Here is a 7,464-nt window from a genome sequence, read left to right on the forward strand (position 1 = left end):
TCCTGGAACAACCGCATCACTCTCTCTACCTGTCACTGTCCGCCTTATCATGTCGAACACAAGGAACAACCGCATTACTCTCTCTACCAGTCACTGTCCGCCTTATCATGTCGAACTCCTGGAACAACCGCATCACTCTCTCTACCAGTCACTGTCCGCCTTATCATGTCAAACACAAGGAACAACCGCATCACTCTCTCTACCAGTCACTGTCCGCCTTCTCATGTCGAACTCCTGGAACAACCGCATCACTCTCTCTCTACCAGTCACTGTCCGCCTTATCATGTCGAACTCAAGGAACAACCGCATCACTCTCTCTACCAGTCACTGTCCGCCTTATTATGTCGAACTCCAGGAACAACCGCATCACTCTCTCTCTACCAGTCACTGTCCGCCTTATCATGTCAAACTCAAGGAACAACCGCATCACTCTCTCTCTACCAGTCACTGTCCGCCTTATCATGTCGAACTCCTGGAACAACCGCATCACTCTCTCTACCAGTCACTGTCCGCCTTATCATGTGAAACTCAAGGAACAACCGCATCACTCTCTCTCTACCAGTCACTGTCCGCCTTATCATGTCGAACTCAAGGAACAACCGCATCACTCTCTCTACCAGTCACTGTCCGCCTTATCATGTCAAACTCCTGGAACAAATGCATCACTCTCTCTACTAGTCACTCTCCGCCTTATCATGTCAAACTCAAGGAACAACCGCATCACTCTCTCTCTACCAGTCACTGTCCGCCTTATCATGTCGAACTCCTGGAACAACCGCATCACTCTCTCTACCAGTCACTGTCCGCCTTATCATGTCAAACTCAAGGAACAACCGCATCACTCTCTCTACCAGTCACTGTCCGCCTTATCATGTCGAACTCCTGGAACAACCGCATCACTCTCTCTACCAGTCACTGTCCGCCTTATCATGTCAAACTCAAGGAACAACCGCATCACTCTCTCTACCAGTCACTGTCCGCCTTATCATGTCGAACTCCTGGAACAACCGCATCACTCTCTCTACCAGTCACTGTCCGCCTTATCATGTCGAACTCCAGGAACAACCGCATCACTCTCTCTACCAGTCACTGTCCGCCTTATCATGTCAAACTAATGGAACAACCGCATTACTCTCTCTCTACCAGTCACTGTCCGCCTTATCATGTCAAACTCAAGGAACAACCACATCACTCTCTCTACCAGTCACTGTCCGCCTTATCATGTCGAACTCCTGGAACAACCGCATCACTCTCTCTACCAGTCACTGTCCGCCTTATCATGTCGAACTCCTAGAACAACCGCATCACTCTCTTTTCTAGTCACTGTCCGCCTTATCATGTCGAACTCCTGGAACAACTGCATCACTCTCTCTACTAGTCACTGTCCGCCTTATCATGTCGAACTCCAGGAACAACCGCATCACTCTCTCTCTACCAGTCACTGTCCGCCTTATCATGTCGAACTCCTGGAACAACCGCATCACTCTCTCTACCAGTCACTGTCCGCCTTATCATGTCGAACTCAAGAAACAACCGCATCACTCTCTCTACTAGTCACTGTCCGCCTTATCATGTCGAACTCCTGGAACAACCGCATCACTCTCTTTTCTAGTCACTGTCCGCCTTATCATGTCGAACTCAAGGAACAACCGCATCACTCTCTCTCTCTGCCAGTCACTGTCCGCCTTATCATGTCAAACTCAAGGAACAACCGCATCACTCTCTCTACCAGTCACTGTCCGCCTTATCATGTCGAACTCAAGGAACAACCGCATCACTCTCTCTACCAGTCACTGTCCGCCTTATCATGTCAAACTCCTGGAACAACCGAATCACTCTCTCTACCAGTCACTGTCCGCCTTATCATGTCGAACTTCAGGAACAACCGTATTACTCTCTCTACTAGTCACTGTCCGCCTTATCATGTCGAACTCCTGGAACTACAGCATCACTCTCTCTCTCTACCAGTCACTGTCCGCCTCATCATGTCGAACTCAAGGAACAACCGCATCACTCTCTCTACCAGTCACTGTCCGCCTTATCATGTCGAACTCCTGGAACAACCGCATCACTCTCTCTACCAGTCACTGTCCGCCTTATCATGTCAAACTCCTGGAACAACCGCATCACTCTCTCTACCAGTCACTGTCCGCCTTATCATGTCGAACTCCTGGAACAACTGCATCACTCTCTCTACCAGTCACTGTCCGCCTTATCATGTCGAACTCCTGGAACAACCGCATCACTCTCTCTCTACCAGTCACTGTCCGCCTTATCATGTCAAACTCAAGGAACAACCGCATCACTCTCTCTCTACCAGTCACTGTCCGCCTCATCATGTCGAACTCAAGGAACAACCGCATCACTCTGTCTCTGCCAGTCACTGTCCGCCTTATCATGTCAAACTCAAGGAACAACCGCATCACTCTCTCTACCAGTCACTGTCCGCCTTATCATGTCGAACTCCTGGAACAACCGCATCACTCTCTTTTCTAGTCACTGTCCGCCTTATCATGTCGAACTCAAGGAACAACCGCATCACTCTCTCTCTCTGCCAGTCACTGTCCGCCTTATCATGTCAAACTCAAGGAACAACCGCATCACTCTCTCTACCAGTCACTGTCCGCCTTATCATGTCGAACTCAAGGAACAACCGCATCACTCTCTCTACCAGTCACTGTCCGCCTTATCATGTCAAACTCCTGGAACAACCGCATCACTCTCTCTACCAGTCACTGTCCGCCTTATCATGTCGAACTTCAGGAACAACCGCATTACTCTCTCTACTAGTCACTGTCCGCCTTATCATGTCGAACTCCTGGAACAACCGCATCACTCTCTTTTCTAGTCACTGTCCGCCTTATCATGTCGAACTCAAGGAACAACCGCATCACTCTCTCTCTCTGCCAGTCACTGTCCGCCTTATCATGTCAAACTCAAGGAACAACCGCATCACTCTCTCTACCAGTCACTGTCCGCCTTATCATGTCGAACTCAAGGAACAACCGCATCACTCTCTCTACCAGTCACTGTCCGCCTTATCATGTCAAACTCCTGGAACAACCGCATCACTCTCTCTACCAGTCACTGTCCGCCTTATCATGTCGAACTTCAGGAACAACCGCATTACTCTCTCTACTAGTCACTGTCCGCCTTATTATGTCGAACTCCTGGAACTACAGCATCACTCTCTCTCTCTACCAGTCACTGTCCGCCTCATCATGTCGAACTCCTGGAACAACCGCATCACTCTCTCTACCAGTCACTGTCCGCCTTATCATGTCGAACTCCTGGAACAACCGCATCACTCTCTCTACCAGTCACTGTCCGCCTTATCATGTCAAACTCCTGGAACAACCGCATCACTCTCTCTACCAGTCACTGTCCGCCTTATCATGTCGAACTCCTGGAACAACTGCATCACTCTCTCTACCAGTCACTGTCCGCCTTATCATGTCGACCTCCTGGAACAACCGCATCACTCTCTCTCTACCAGTCACTGTCCGCCTTATCATGTCAAACTCAAGGAACAACCGCATCACTCTCTCTCTACCAGTCACTGTCCGCCTTATCATGTCGAACTCAAGGAACAACCGCATCACTCTGTCTCTGCCAGTCACTGTCCGCCTTATCATGTCAAACTCAAGGAACAACCGCATCACTCTCTCTACCAGTCACTGTCCGCCTTATCATGTCGAACTCCTGGAACAACCGCATCACTCTCTTTTCTAGTCACTGTCCGCCTTATCATGTCGAACTCAAGGAACAACCGCATCACTCTCTCTCTCTGCCAGTCACTGTCCGCCTTATCATGTCAAACTCAAGGAACAACCGCATCACTCTCTCTACCAGTCACTGTCCGCCTTATCATGTCGAACTCAAGGAACAACCGCATCACTCTCTCTACCAGTCACTGTCCGCCTTATCATGTCAAACTCCTGGAACAACCGCATCACTCTCTCTACCAGTCACTGTCCGCCTTATCATGTCGAACTTCAGGAACAACCGCATTACTCTCTCTACTAGTCACTGTCCGCCTTATTATGTCGAACTCCTGGAACTACAGCATCACTCTCTCTCTCTACCAGTCACTGTCCGCCTCATCATGTCGAACTCAAGGAACAACCGCATCAATCTCTCTACCAGTCACTGTCCGCCTTATTATGTCGAACACAAGGAACAACCGCTTCACTCTTTCTACGAACCAATGCCCGCCTTATCAAGCAACAACCACAAGGTTCTCTTTTCTAAGGTATGTCCGCCGTAAAATAACGATAGAACTAGACACAAGACTGTGTTCTGAAATTGAGTAAAAGTTATTTAAAAGCACCATGAACACTATAACACTCGACGTCTTTTTCGTTTTTGAATGCACATGGCTGTTTTCCGTGTTTTAATCGACAATTTAATGACTTACATTTATTTCTGATACAAAGGCTGTGATGGTTAAATCTGGAAGTTTGAAATCGTAAAATACTTTTGTTTCGTTCCCATTCCGTAATAAAAACCGTGATGCAAGTTTTACGTCACCCGCATTTAACCTCACATTCAGGTGAACGCTGTAAAATTGTTTTATAGTGCAACATCAAAGTGAAACGCCCCTGGCCTGACGTGCCCTGTAATTAGCATAGGGTAGTTCGAGGCTTGGAAATTTTTTCGTTGTCGGAACGTAATCCACAGTTTCGCATCCCAATTTCATCATTAGGCTGTGATCCCATTGTTACTTGATTTTATTACGTCACGTGACACCTAACAAAACTGGTGTGAATCGTGCGAAAATACAACCTTCTCTTTTCAACGTTTAGAAGGTAAATGATACCATAAGATTTTCGCAGGTTAGAATTTCAGTTGTGAGCTATAAAATGCTCCTTTCTGCAGATTATCCAATATTTCCACTCCGTGGATGAAGCTTGTGGTCACGGCCGCTGCTCGCAGAAGTAAAACTGTCGAGCTACTGGGTCCGGGGATTAAGACAACAATACTACGTGAGGGAAGGTAGATACGTCGGCAAGTCTACTGTTACAACGGCGGGTTTAGAAGTCACATAGAAGGATCTTCAGCTGCCGATCAGGCGAGGTATTGGGGGTGTTAGTAGTCTGTGTTTTGGAGTTAGGATTTATGTAATTAGCTTTCAAGAACAAATTGTCTATAAACGTCTGGGAAGGTAATACCATGAGTTAATACTACGTGGTATTAATGCTCCGATTAAAGTTTTATTTTTCTAATTAGTGAGCGAGTGAATATGTGAGTGAGTGAGTGAGTGAGTGAGACTTTAACCACTAGGCTTACACACCCACCTCATTGACATTAAAGATCCTTTTATCAGGGTAGAATTATAAAAAAAATTACACTTCGTTTACGAGATATCTTTTTCATAAATGACATTAACAAACATCATGTCACTGGCAGTACATTTAAATCAGACTCTAATAGGACATTTTAGAAGTCCTTATAGTTTTCTGGTTTTGCAGTTTTTACCCAAAACGATACTTTCCGTCATCTGCAAGGTGCCATCCAATGTAAGTACTTTTATTACATGTGCACATTGGCTTTGTTCCACAAACATCTCTGTTTTGAGGCTGACTTCGCGACTTAGTCTACGCCATGCACCGGTTGTCTCCCTTACATTACTCATCAGTCTCAATTGTTTTACGACATGCTTTAAATTGGTCTGAGGGAAAGTTTTTGTAAACGTGCAAGTCGTTTTAATGAACTAGAATGATGGCAGCACGCGAGTTTGTCAGCCCCTTGCCTTCAAAGTCACTGTGGCTATCTTTCAATTGGAAGATGAGTGCGCATGTCAAAAATAACCATTGTCTAAGAATATTCAGAGCTATTTTCACACCCCCTGCGACAGTGCAGTTTTCACGGTCAATTGATCTGTCCAATCAAAATCATAGATACAGGCATTATTATTCCCTCATGAGTTATCTACCGTTTCACAAATACATCAATATGCCCCTGGCTGTAAATTCCCCCAGTATTATCCAAGCCAAACGCGAGTGACGTTTCCAATTGACCTATCCACTCATAATGCTGTTTAAGTACACTGACCGTGCCTGGAGTTACCTCCCCTGTACTGAACCACAACACTGAGGTTTAGTTCAGTACCACTAAGTCTTATTCAGGCTTATTTCTTCCGACGTTGTCAATTCGCGCTGTCTATAATGGCGGCGAATATTCGACAAAATTAAGGGTGTCTGTCAGTGAAGGATTTTCCATGATTAATTGATCATTTTCCATATTTGCAATTACTCCTCCCAGAAGACTATTTGTCAGCTTCAATCTTCGCCGGGCCCACAGATGGTAGCAGAGTCGCTGAGATCGGTTACACAGTAATTTACCGAATCGCGCAAAGCCGCCCATCCCCGCGGACGCGCCTTACACAAACACGATGGTGTTCTGTTTTCGCCTTCCGGGTACACTTTCAGTATAACCCAAAACAAAAAAGGCGTAAAATTGTGGAACGATTGTAAAAGCGGTATCGGGTATGAATTAGAAATTAATGAAAATTGTGTTCCAATAATTCTCAAAGTTACATTGTGTTGCGGCAGTTTTAACTAAGCAATTTGTCAGTGGTTTGAAAAGACATTAAATCTTATCCTTTGGGACGGAGAAATTTGCCGCTTCTTTCTAATCACCGTTCTGGCTGTGTCAGTTCGTACATGCTCATTTCAAGAGTGTTCTGTCTGATTCGCTACCAAGTGGCACAGACAGGCTGCGTTTAAAAGCAAAACATGATCGTAAAAAAACTCAGATGAATAGAATATTTCTCCAAAAGCGCGTGAGACATAACACTATCAAATGCGATGCATCGTTGCAATAATTAAGGAGACGTTCTCACGCGAACCCGACATGTATATTTTATACTACCAGTTCGTGTTTATGCAATAAAATGGAGCTTTTTGTCAAAGGAATGTGAATGTTGTTTTCTTATTTAAACTCACTGAGGTATTCGTATGGTGAAATTAATTTGAATTGAAACTCTTGACGCAGTGCCTATTAAAATGCATATTTCATCATGGAATAAGCTCGTTAAATGTAAATGTGCTTCGTTTCGGGAATTAATGAAGTATGTCTGCTTCCGGTACCTGTACTATGTACTCTTTGAAACTGTTCGAGACCTCTACCAAATAAGTACTTTACATTCATCACTGTAATTGAGATATCCTGTTTAATACACACAAAACTGCAATCCTAATACTATCAAGTGAGTGAACACAAGTCTCTTTTAGGTATATCACGGCGGGATATATATGTTATATCACGGGTCTTGGCTGTGTATATGTTGTATCATGTGTCTAGACATGATATATATGTTATATCACGGGTCTTGGCTGTGTATATGTTGTTTCATGTGTCTAGACATGATATGTATGTTATATCACGGGTCTTGGCTGTATATATGTTGCATCATGCGTCTAGACAGATAATATATGTTATGTCAAGCGTCTTGACTGTTTG

This window comes from Haliotis asinina, chromosome 4, assembly GCF_037392515.1.
Source record: "Haliotis asinina isolate JCU_RB_2024 chromosome 4, JCU_Hal_asi_v2, whole genome shotgun sequence".
Lineage (NCBI taxonomy): Eukaryota > Metazoa > Mollusca > Gastropoda > Lepetellida > Haliotidae > Haliotis > Haliotis asinina.